Genomic DNA, 13,950 nt, shown 5'->3' with positions numbered 1-13,950 from the left:
AATATGTACCTTTTGTACTGTTTTATACTCCAGGAGTGTAAAAACTGCAATTTTTGCTAGTTAATAATCTGATTCTCGGGGTGAACTTTATATTGTTTAAGTGTCAGTCACAGGGCTCATAATTAGTTTTCTTCTGGCTTTTGAAAAGCTAGGCAAACTCCTTCTGTACCTTAATATAAACCAAGTGGAATACCACTAGGATGAGTATTAACTAACTTGCAGCAGTTGTGTTATCAGTTTTATGTGATTTTTGCAACAAGTTTAGTAAATATAAAACTTATTTTTAGTAGATAAAACTTTTTTATCAAAATTATCAGTTTAAAGATGAAATGGACTTCAAATACTAACATATTCGTAAGGACATGGACACTTTTCTGTTGGCCAGCACCATTATTTCATATCTATCACATTTTCTCAAAAGTATTTTTGGCTTTAGAGAATATAAAATACTAGGTATAGATTGAATTTTAGCCCACAGGTGACCAATAACTAAGAAGGTTATTGCTTTGGTTGTAGTCATTGTACATGTCTCATGTAATATAATGGTAACAGCATTAATCTAAGTTTGTGCTTTGTAAATTTTTTTTTCTAAAATTATAAAGAATCTTGGGGCGCCTGGGTGGCTCAGTCGGTTAAATGGCCGACTTCGGCTCAGGTCATGATCTCGCAGTCCGTGAGTTCAAGCCCCGCATCGGGCTCTGTGCTGACAGCTCAGAGCCTGGAGCCTGCTTCAAATTCTGTGTCTCCCTCTCTCTCTGACCCTCCCCCGTTCATGCTGTCTCTCCCTGTCTCAAAAATAAATAAACGTTAAAAAAAATTGTTTAAAATTATAAAGAATCTTAAATGTTTGGGCTAATATATTATTATTTCTCAGACATTTCCTGGGGAAAAGGATGCCAAATTGGTTTGAAAACAATAATTCTCATAGAAGTTTGTGGAATTGACATAGTCAAATATTATTTTCTCATTCATTTTTACTTTGAATAATTCAGTTAAAAGCTGTTGTGTAGTAACTCCATCTGCTTATTTTAGTTCTAATTGTATTAGTAGAAGCTAAAAGTTGGAAATTAACCATTTCAATATTTTTATATCTAACCATCATTTTCTTGGTCTAAATAATAAGGCTTTCCACAGTAGAAAAGCTATAAGCCATGCTCGAAAAGCTCTTATCTAGCGTTCTTCTGGTTTCAAAAGTTATGATTGGATCTTTTTTTTTCAATTCCAACTTCAATGGGCCCTTTCCATGAAATTGCTGTGTTCAATAGCATAGAAAGAAATAGCTTCATCAAGGAGATCTTTTGATGTTCATTCACTGAAAAGCTACATTGTGTCTTATTGCTACTTAGATTTGCTGAGCAACTAAATGGATTGTAAGGTGATGATCTGGAGAGATTAGAAAACTTAAAAATAGTTCTTTCCCATTATAGAATAGCAGAACATGAATTTATTTGGCATTTCTACCAAGACAAATTATGTGTAGTTTTACTTCCAGCAGCCATACGTATTTTCGCAATTGTAACCATATTCTCCTCCACTGGGAGGTATTGTCAAATATTTCACTGAATCATTCTTAATTCTGGGAATGAGTCAAAATGTTCAATGAAAAAGACTGTGTTCACTGCAAAGCACAGATATTATTAAATAAACTTCATCAAATCATCTGATATTAGAGATCCAAAACTTGTAACAGATTCAACTATTATTGGTTCTAAATCTCTTTCACACATAGCTACATGCACACGCGCGTGCACACACACACAGGTTCATTGTTCTTAACATCTCTTTAATGATTCCAGCAAATAATAAGATTTAGTGGAACATGGAGATAGGCCTGCCTTTCTTCCCATTTCCCACCCAAGAACCTAGAAATAAGAGGAACGTAGCTGACTTTTGAGGAATGAACAGCAAAGTTTGAATTCCTAATAACAGAAGACTCAAACCTTGGAACTATAACATCCATCTTTAATCCTAGATCAGTCAGTGATGTGTTTAAAGAGAAGGAACCAGAAAGAAACAGTAGGGGCGGTAAGATAAAATGTGATGGCTGTAGATCAAGCACTGGCCACAGTGGTATGAGGACACAATCAACCACCTCACAAGAAGGACTTCCATGTGGTGAAACAAGAATATTTTATCAGGTTTCATCCTGGCCTTGATAAGTAGCCCACAATTCAATCCATTTACCTTTGCTTTAATTCTCTGCTTATTATTAAACAAACTTCTCACCTATAAGGCGGATTGTCAGGCATATTATAGAAGAAAAAGGAGAAATGTTGTACTATAGAAAATGGATGCAAGCAATGCAGTGACTAGAAAGCTTTAGTCCCCATTATAAATTAAGAAAGACATCAGTGGGTATTCTACACTGGCATCAGGTGAATATAATTATTACTGGCTTCTCTCCATAATAACCAAAATTATTTCTAGCCATATTGGTAAAAGTTCTATTTCCCACCTACAAGGATGAAGACCACACATTAAACCTTGGTAAATTTAGCATTATAATGCAATTCTCTGAGGTCTACTGACTTAGATAAATCACAGCACAGCTATATGACTCTCTGCCAGACATTAATGACAAAAATAGTACTAATAGTAAATTATACAAGTTATTTCTTAATGTATGCAATAATTATATAGTTATTTTGTTTACATTAACGTGAAAAAACTGCTCTTAGTTTTAACTCTACGATTCTTCCAATAGTAGATATTTTTAACCTACAAATAGGCAATTTCAGATGATTTAACTTAAAACTTAGCCTCATTTTATTTATTAATCTCACTCTATGTGTTTTCTAATGACCATTTTATATATTCTCTTTTCTCCTTAAACTTCTCGCTTCTACTCACTTGTCCTTCTCCTCAGTTTATGCCAATGGGATAATTTTACACCGTGGGTGCCTGGGCCTTGTTTGTTCTAAGTTCTATTTTCTCCCTAATTTCATTCTGGTGGCAAAGAAATGATTCCTGAACCCCGATTTCCCCAGGCTCCCTTCTCGCCTGATTGCTTGATGGGTTTACGAGTGGGAGGCACTAGGGGAAGGGTGAAGGAGCAGGAAAGAAGAAGCCAGAGCTGTTCTGCTCCCCTGTGTCCGTGTTTTTGGGTGTCTCTGGCAGCAACTACTTCTCCTCCTGCCCCCATTGGACAGGCTTGCTCTATTTCTAGCTTCCATGGGATGACCTCAGCCTGGAATCAGTAACACCTCTTCTTCCCCATGACCTCCCAATTTAGGGTATAAAAACAGCAAAGGAAACCTCACTTAAAATGAAAACGGGAAGCCCTGAAGGGGGTCCTTTCACACCCCGTGACTTGCTGCTGTTCACAGTGTCCAGCATGAAGAAGTATACGTCCCATTCCCCAATAGGAAGAAGCTTACTTTACCTACTCCAACAGAAGGAAGGAAGCTTTTCTCCTGGCCCAGTAATAGCCCAGCTAATGATAGACCACCACACTCAGCAAGAGAGAAGCCAACACCACTGGAAACTCTCATTCTCCTCCAGGGGGCTTTCGTTCTAAATGGTTCCTCTCAACTTCCCCACTTTCTCTATAAAAGAATGCTCCTCTCCTTTGTCTTTCAGACTTGCCTATGGCTCACCAGAATTTGCTTGTCCTGAATTGCAATTCCTCTCCTATTCCCACTCTCTGAGAATCCCTAGGTGGGTGCTCTGCTGCTCAGACCCACAAACTGTGAGATCATGACCTGGGCCGAAGTTAGAGGCTTAAGTGACCAAGACACCCAGGAGCCCTAATTATTTATTTCTTGAGTTTAAATTATTTAATTATGCATACAGTTCATAAATATAATCAGATTCTAGTAGAATCATTTCTCAAAAAGCCTTTCCTCGGCTCCAAATTCCTATCCAGCAACTGCCTCAATTTCTTTCTTGCTGAGCAAATTTAACCAAAAAGTTGTCTAAACTGATTTTGTCTACTTCTTCACTGTCCAGTCTGTTTCAAACTGATGTCCATCCTTATCATGCTACCCGAAACCTGTTGTCAAGTTGGATCAACCTTTATATGAGGAAAAGTGAACACTTCTGTTGTCCTCATTTCAATTGCCTACACAGTAGCTTTTAACAAATAGCCCGTCTCTTTTTCCTGAAAGCTTTGATCTCTCACACACTTGAAGATTCCACACTCTTCTGAGTCTCTTATTTGTTTGCTTTGCTCTTTTCATTATCTTTGTTTCATTTGCTAGCTCTAGCTCCTCAAGTTAACCTCAAAGTTTAGGATTTCTTAAAAACTTACAACAGGTTCCCTAAATGTCTTTCACCTCATTTTCTTGCGGGGTGATTTAATTTCTTTTTAAGGTTTTAAGAATCATCTCTATAGTCATGTCTCTGAAAATTTTAACTCAGTCAAGTCCACTTTTCTGAGACTCTTCTCCAAGTTCTAATTGAAATCTCTACTTCTATAACTCATGGACATCTTATATTTAACCTGTAACAATTTAAATTTAAATTTTCCTAGTCTTACCCTGTCTTACTTAGTTCATGAAATAAGATCAATATAAACCTCGTAGCCCTACCCAGAATTTTAAGAGACATATTCGAGAACCTTCTAATTTCAAGCCATTAGCCATAAAAGTGAAATGTATATAATGTGCTAGGCATCATAATAGATTCATGATAAACATTAATTATTTCTCGTAATCTACAAACGAGGCATACACTATTATTTACTCCCTTTTTTATGGATGAAGAAATTACAGCAGAGTAAGCATCAGTGATGTACTGAAAGCTTTGTAGCTCGTAAGTGATACAGCCAGGATTTCAGGACAGACTGTTCAGTTTTAGAGCTACCGTTTATAAATATCACTGTATATCTCAAATTATGATAAAACCATAGTTAGCATATTCATAGCACTTCTTATGGACCAAGCATAGTTGTAAGTGCGTTAGGTACATTAAATCATTTATGAGGAGCACACTCTTACTATGCCTATTTTTTTATGTTTCGTTTTTTTCTAGTTTTATTTTATTTTATTAAATATAAGTTATTGCTAAATTGGTTTTCGTACAACACCCAGTGCTCATCCTAACAGGTGCCCCCCTGAATGCCCATCACCACTTTCCCCTCTCCTCCACCCCCATTAACCCTCAGTTTGTTCTCAGTATTTAAGAGTCTTTTATGCTTTGCCTCCCTCCCTCTCTGTAACTCTTTTCCCCCTTCCCTCCCCCATGGTCTTCTGTTACGTTTCTCAGGATCCACATATGAGTGAAAACATAGGGTATCTGTCTTCCTCTGCCTGACTTATGTCACTTAGCATAATACCCTCCAGTTCCATCCATGTTACTACAAATGGCCAGATTTCATTCTTTCTCATTGCCAAGTAGTATTCCATTGTATATATAAGCCACATCTTCTTTATCCATCCGTCAGTTGATGGACATTTAGGCTTTTTCCATAATTTGTCTATTGTTGAAAGTGCTGCTATAAAGATTGGGGTACATGTGCACCTATGCATCAGGATTCCTGTATCCCTTGGATAAATTCCTAGCAGTGCTATCACTGGGTCATAGGGTAGATCTATTTTTATTTTTTTTAAATATGAAATTTATTGTCAAATTGGTTTCCATACAACACCCAGTGCTCATCCCAAAAGGTGCCCTCCTCAATACCCATCACCCACCCTCCCCTCCCTCCCACCCCCCATCAACCCTCAGTTTGTTCTCAGTTTTTAAAAGTCTCTTATGCTTTGGCTCTCTTCTACTCTAACCCCCCTTTTTTTTCCTTCCCCTCCCCCATGGGTTTCTGTTAAGTTTCTCAGGATCTACATAAGAGTGAAACCATACGGTATCTGTCTTTCTCTGTATGGCTTATTTCACTTAGCATCACACTCTCCAGTTCCATCCATGTTGCTACAAAGGGCCATATTTCATTTTTTCTCATTGCCACGTAGTACTCCATTGTGTATATAAACCACAATTTCTTTATCCATTCATCAGTTGATGGACATTTAGGCCCTTTCCATAATTTGGCTATTGTTGAGAGTGCTGCTATAAACATTGGGGTACAAGTGCCCCTATGCATCAGTACTCCTGTATCCCTTGGGTAAATTCCTAGCAGTGCTATTGCTGGGTCATAGGGTAGGTCTATTTTTAATTATCTGAGTAACCTCCACACTGTTTTCCAGAGTGGCTGCACCAATTTGCATTCCCACCAACAGTGCAAGAGGGTTCCCGTTTCTCCACATCCTCTCCAGCATCTATAGTCTCCTGATTTGTTCATTTTGGCCACTCTGACTGGCGTGAGGTGATATCTCAGTGTGGTTTTGATTTGTATTTCCCTGATGAGGAGCGACATTGAGCATCTTTTCATGTGCCTGTTGGCCATCCGGATGTCTTCTTTAGAGAAGTATCTATTCATGTTTTCTGCCCATTTCTTCACTGGGTTATTTGTTTTTTGGGTGTGGAGTTTGGTGAGCTCTTTATAGATTTTGGATCCTAGCCCTTTGTCCGATGTGTCATTTGCAAATATCTTTTCCCATTCCGTTGGTTGCCTTTTAGTTTTGTTGGTTGTTTCCTTTGCTGTGCAGAAGCTTTTTATATTCATGAGGTCCCAGTAATTCACTTTTGCTTTTAATTCCCTTGCCTTTGGGGATGTGTCAAGTAAGAAATCGCTGTGGCTGAGGTCAGAGAGGTCTTTTCCTGCTTTCTCCTCTAGGGTTTTTATGGTTTCCTGTCTCACATTCAGGGCCTTTATCCATTTTGAGTTTATTTTTGTGAATGGTGTGAGAAAGTGGTCTAGTTTCAACCTTCTGCATGTTGCTGTCCAGTTCTCTCAGCACCATTTGTTAAAGAGACTGTCTTTTGTCCATTGGATATTCTTTCCTGCTTTGTCAAAGATTAGTTGGCCATACTTTTGTGGGTCTAATTCTGGGATTTACTATGCCTATTTTGTAGATCAGGAAAAACGCCTAGAGGCTAAAAATTTTCCCAAAGCCAGTAAAGTATAAAAAAAGAATTTAGAAGTGGCTAATCTGGCTCCAGAATCTGTTCTCTTAATTACTATGATATACTTCCTCTTAATCATCCTGTGTCTTCTACCTGCAAAATACATTTTTGTGTTTCTTCATGGCTAAGGAACAAAACCATGCTAAGATTCTTAGGAAGGAAGCCAAAATGAAGGACTTGTTAGGGAACTGGGATGACAAGCAGAATATTCTAAATTGGACAGGCTCAGGTTACAGAGTGCAGGGAAACGTTAAGGACTGTGTTATGGTGTTTGGATCCAGCCATTTGACAAACATAGGCCTTCTCTTAGGAAAACCCATCACTAATTCTTCCAGCAAGCAAGCTAAACATTACAGTTAAGCAGGAAACAAGCAGAATGTCTCTTTTAACCACTAGGAGAATGTGCTGTGGATATGGCAGACAAAAACACCCATAATTTTAAACTTACTAGAACCGAAGAAGCTAAAGGAGGCATCTGTATTGTTAAATTAATTTGCAAGTGATCTGAAACTAACACTGAGGTCTTCTGATTCATACTCAAATGATCTTAATATGCCTTGTGGACTTTCCTGTGGTTCCTTATTAGGATTTCTATAGTAAGCCAAGAAATAGACAGTAGGTTCGAGAGCAACAAAAATACACGAGAGAGCAATTCCAGGTGTCAAGAAACAAAGAAATTAGTATCTGGTGAGCATCCTACCAGGGAAGAAATTTTAAGGGTGAATGTCAGTACCCATAGATTTGTGAGATACTCTTTCAAAATAAGTTCATATAATTTGAGAGAAAGGAAGAAAGAAGTAGTGACAGAATTAACTTAAAAAATTGTATCTTTATGTCCTATTTAGCTAAAATATTTTAAACCAGGATACTGATAAGAGCTACCAAAGATATTTCTACAATTATAAAAATACATAATACATGGAACCAGCTCATTTACATATGGTTTAAATACGTTTCATGAGAGAGATGAACAACAGAAGACTTTAAATAGAAGGATCAGTCATAGTAGTACCCAATTACAACTTGGAGATTTAGACAGAAAAACTTAAGTATCTTTGTACATAGACCACAGTTTGTAACCAGTTAAAGTTTAGCACAAGGTACATATGTTCTCAAAGTTTAATTTTTACATTGCCACATATTGTGAGTGTTATAAGAGTAAAGTTCTTGGCACCAGAATTACATGCAGCTGCTTTGTGCAAAGATGAATGGTTTTGGAGCTATCATGAATGTGCAGAGCATGATTTAACGAATGTTTTATTATCACTATCGTTGTCATATTTCATAAAAAAAAATGAAGGGAGTGCTGTTGCAGGACAAGAATCATCTATCCATAACTATTGGGTCAAGACAGGGAAAGACAAATACTGTATGGTTTCCCTTATATGTGGAATCTAAAAAAGAAGGCTGATTTCATAGCAACAGAGAATTGAATAGTGATTGCCAGGGGCTGGGGGGAGGGGAAAACGAGATGTAGGTTAGAGGGTACAAACGTTCAGTTATAAGATGAATAAGTTCTGAGGATCCAGTGTGCAGCACAGCATGATGACGATAGTTAATGATACAGTATTATGTACTTGAAACTTAAAGTAAATCTTAAGTGTTCTCACCATACACACAAAGAGGTAACTATGTGAGATGGCGAATGTGCTAATTATCTTGATCTTGGTAGTCATGCCACAGTGTACATGTATATCAAATCATCATGTACATTTTAAATACATACGATTCATATTTGCCAATTATTTCTCAAAGCAGAGAAAAAAATAAGATGGTCTTAAAAAATTACTGGGTCAGATGTTTTCCAAAAATCATAGCTTTGAAAAATGTAATTTGAAGCATATTTAAAATATTGCAAATGTTTACATAACCCACCCATAGGGGTTTGGGTTGTACCCTGTAATCAATGGCTGATACTTACACTAAGGGGAAAAAGGCAGACTATAAATAGTCTATTGTCAAATCAAGTCTAATTTTGTCACAAAATAAGTTCGGGCCAAGTCAGGTTTTGCCTTTCCGGAATATATTTAAGGTAAGTCTTGGTTTTCTGAGGTTTTGGATTTCAAAATTGTACATAAGGCTTTGTGGACTTATCCGAGTATCATGGTGATTAAGAGCGACATCTAGTGGCAAATACATTGATCTGCATGAAAATATTTTTTGATTATAAGGCCGGTAAATCTTAAATTCAATCAAGCGTACAATCAAGTATTATGGGTCTAGGCATATGAAAAGAGATAAAAAAATTTACTCACATGGAAGAATTCTTAGTCTACTATTGTATGGAGTAAAGTACACATCATGTCAATACAACATGATCAGTGTAAGGAAGCAGATCACAAAAGACAGGCCTTAGGCATAGTGGTCAAAGAAGCCTTTCTGGAAGAGTAGACACCTGAGTAAGGTCTTAAGAAAAGGGATAAGTCTGTTTCTACAAAGAAAATGCACAGAGGAAATCAAAAGAAAGAAGTGGAAATTGGTATAGGTACCGATACAAAATGAAGTTAAATAGGCCAAGAGGAATGATTCATTATTCATTTATAGTAACATCTTGAATACTAAATGGTAAACATGTTTGTGTATTCCTATTTTTGAGTATTTAGCCTAATTTCATTGCTCTTTATTATCCACCCTTCGTATAAAATAAAATTAAAACCACATATTATGTTCTATAAGACAACCTCAAAGGTTTTGGAAACAGCTATTATTTAGAAATAATACAAATAATGTAAAGTAATATTTTAAATACTTATTTTCCACAAATAATAATACACACTTTAAAATAGAGTCAATAGTCCAAGCATGAGGGTTAAATGGCACTCACTAAAAGTAGCCAGATTATTGTGTTATGACAAATTACCACTAAGCTAATTTCACTACTGAAAAAGTACTATATATACACCTATTTCATAACTTATAAGTACACCTCTTTTTCCATTTCCTACCACTCTTACTGAAACTCATTTTACCCTCATTTTGAGATGTTATAATATTTAGACATTCTGGCCTGGATTTCCCAAATTATAGCTTTATTTTCCATTTTCAGTGTAATAGGAATATTTCTTTTTCTACTTGATTGAAAAGATCATTGCTCATGGAACTTTGGTTTTCTTAGATACCTGTGTGGATCAAACCAGAATGACCCCGAGTCATTGCAACTTAATGGACCCTTAAGACAGAAAAGTAATTACTCACCAACCTGTATGCAGACATTCACACACCCGCCCAACCCACACGCACACTCACAAAAGCAACCTTAGTGTGATCAACCAACATTCACACTTACTAGATGCATCACAGTTTGATGTATTATGTCTCTTTTTCCTTTTTGACTTTTTCCTTTTATTTGTACTTGGTTACTTAATGTGAGTCACAATTCTCTCTGTTGATTTCATGATCCACTCAAAGATCTTGACTGGGAAACTAGTGCTTCAGAAGAAATGTTAACTTGCTTGAAAAGATTATATATACACATGAAACAATTGAGTAATAGGACAAAACTATGTATGATATGTATAAAATTATGGTTTGGGGTTCACAAGAGAGAGGTCAGAAAAGGTTTTCATTGGAGAAAATAAATCTTGACATTAACCTTGAAGGAAGGCTGAGAACTGGATGCAAAGAGAGCAGGGTAACATTGAAGGAAGGACCAACCTCTTCTGAGTGAAGACTCAGTTGGGTTGAATTGGTATGCACAGGGGGCCAAAAGCAGATCAGTCTAGATAAGTGTCAAGAAATTAGCAGGACTGGGTATCAGGAATCATGACAACTATTCTTTTTGATTGTTTTTCTAGTGATTGGGATTTTGAAAAATACATTAATTTATCTTTGCATCCACCTTGTGGAGTAGGTGTTCTTGGCCTCAGTTTACATACAGGAGGAATAAGACATTGAGAAGTTAAGTTACTTGAACTCAGATCTAGTAAGTGATAGACTGCTGTTTAAAGTCATTCTCTGATCCTAAAGTCTGTAATCCTAATGACTGAAATACAGGTATATTAATTAGGAAAAGTGAGCTGCTCTGTAGAATATCTCAAATTCTGACATGAGTAGTTTATAGTTTTATTTTATGGTCAATTGGGGATTAATAGCATTTAATCACAGAATGATGTGTGAATATTTTTAAAATATGCATTCATCAAAACAATGAACTAGGGTATGAGCCTAATTTTAATAAGGCAGTATTAGATATTCTGTAATCATGGACAGGCAAAGCATTATCAAGAAAAACCCCAAACCAGAACTGACTACAGGAAGAAAGGAAAAGTATTAGAGCTTTTTAAGTCTTACAAAGGGCTAAAAACAGATGCCAGGGGCTGGGATTTGAAGACTTAAGTTTCTGGTTTCTACTTTTTTAAGTATAATGTGTCCATACTATTAGAGCCAAAACAAAAAGAAGATTCAGATTTTCAGTTTTTGCATGAAATTATAAATGGCAGAAAATTTAAAAGACAAAGGGTTACTTATTAATATTAAACAGATAATATTATTTAGCATACAGATTTTTAATAAATACTTGAATGAATAAACAAATGGATATTCACATTTTTAGTGTTAATTTTTAAGAATTTAAGTGATAGAGGGGCGCCTGGGTGGCTCAGTCGATTAAGCGTCCGACTTCGGCTCAGGTCATGATCTCACGGTCTGTGAGTTCGAGCCCCACATAGGGCTCTGTGCTAACAGCTTAGAGTCTGGAGCCTGCTTCAGATTTTGTGCCTCCCTCTCTCTCTGACCCTCCCCCGTTCATGCTGTGTCTCTGTCTCAAAAATAAATAAACATTAAAAAAAATTAAAGAATTTAAGTGATAGAGAAAAGTCACGTATGTGTATGTACTCCCACAAAATTCCAATGTAAATAATTGAGTTCCATCTCTGGCCTACCTACAATTTGTATGTGTATGTTTCACAAAATGTGCAATCATTGGAAAGAAACATAAACCTTAAAACAAATTTTCAAAGAGGAAGACAGATTTTGCTTGACTTAATTCTTGATTAGAGAGAATGAAGATACTCCAAAAGAGAGGAAAAAATTGCATTTCACTCTACTTATTAACAGACCATCAGAATCTTTTTTTTTTTTTCCATTTATTTTTGGGAGACGGCAGTCAGGGGAAACAAAGTGAGAGGGGGACAGGTGATCTGAGGCTGGCTTGCATTGACAGGCTGACAACAGTGAGCCCAATGTGGGACTCAATTTCATGAACCTAATGGCGAGATCATGACCTGAGCCACAAGTCGGATGTTCAACCAACTGAGCCATTCAGGTGCCCCCAGACCATCAAAGTCTTAGTGAGATGAACCCTTCCTTGAGGAAAGCATTCTTCTGAAATATGAGCATTTTTATCTCTTGGCATGAGAATTTTGTAGATTCCTAGAATTTTAACTAAAAGACTGCTTTTATTATTAGTTTTCATTGCTTTCAGTAATAATGAATCCAAGATGACACTGAGATTTGGAATTTGAGTAAACTTCCACTATGGATTCTTGGCAAACTTTTTTTTTCTGGTAATATCAGGACATCAAATTTTAAATGACCAACAATTTCAATTTCAATTTTTCAATTTGAAAATTCAGGTCTAGATCTCAAATACGTTTTGCACCTATTTCTGCCATAGTCAAGTTAAACAGTGGCTCTATGAATTGAAATGTTACATCCATTTTATTAGCACGGTTCTTCCATTTTCTACCTGTTGAAATTCTAATTAAGCTTCAAGAGCTGCCTTAATGACATTCATGAAGCTCTTGCATACCATATCTAGACTTTTACAACAGTTTACTCTGCTTCCACTCAATCCATCCTCCCCCAAACCACTATAATATGATAGTGTGATATCTAGACAGTAAAAGTTTGGGAATGAGATTGGAGGAATATCCAGTTAAAAGGCAAAAGAAGGGAGGAGTGGCCAGAGGAGTGGGATCTGAAAGGAAACCAAGGATTGCTAAATAACCCAGGGAGGAAGACATTTCTTACAGCACGTGATACAAAGAATGTCATGCACTTTGAATGAACAAAGAATGTTTAGTAGACAAGTAGGAATGAAAGGCAGTTCAATGACACCTATTCACAGGTTTTTCTTTTCATGAGACTATGAGTAAACACCCATTGTTTACTTTTGTATCCCTAGTGTATGGCATAGTACAAATGTATTTCATTTCTTTGGATTTATGTTAACTTCAGATCATCTCTTTATTATTTTGCGCATTCACTCATTTCACCCCATTAATGACTCTCACACCCAAGAAGCTTCGATAATGCTGCTGTGCATGGTAGAACAAGCCCAGCCCAGAGGCTGTAGCAATTCTATCACAGCTCTCTGATTCCTTTTTTCCATCACTAAGTCCCTCATATAAGATACAATAAAACAACAAAGAATTTTTTTTACTACATCTGCCACTACTCAGTAGCTTTTATTCATGATTTATTTAATTTGCATCCAAGTTAGCATATAGTGCGATAATTTCAGTAGAATCCAGAGATTCATCCCCTGTGTATAACACCCAGTGCTCATCCCAACAAGAATCTTCCTTAATGCCCCTTGCCCATTGAGTCCATCCCCCCACCCACAACCCTTCCAGGAACCCTCAGTTTGTTCTCTATATGTAAGTGTCTCTCATGTTTTGTCCCCCTCCCTGTTTTTATATTATTTTTGCTTCCCTTCCCTTATGTTCTTCTGTTTTGTTCTTAAATTCCACATATGAGTGAAGTCGTATGATATTTATCTTTCTCTGACTAATTTCGTTTAGCATATACTCATTGGTTTTTATTAAAAATTATTTCATTAGTGGAATCGTCAAAACTACAAATTTACCCAATATGTTAAAGCCTTATCAACTTTTCCTTTTTTTTTGATCCTTTGTTTTATTTTTTTTTCAATATATGAAGTTTACTGTCAAATTGGTTTCCATACAACACCCAGTGCTCATCCCAAAAGGTGCCCTCCTCAATACCCATCACCCACCCTCCCCTCCCTCCCACCCCCCATCAACCCTCAGT

Source organism: Leopardus geoffroyi, chromosome C2, assembly GCF_018350155.1.
Source record: "Leopardus geoffroyi isolate Oge1 chromosome C2, O.geoffroyi_Oge1_pat1.0, whole genome shotgun sequence".
NCBI lineage: Eukaryota > Metazoa > Chordata > Mammalia > Carnivora > Felidae > Leopardus > Leopardus geoffroyi.
Note: the sequence above shows the minus strand (reverse complement) of the source record.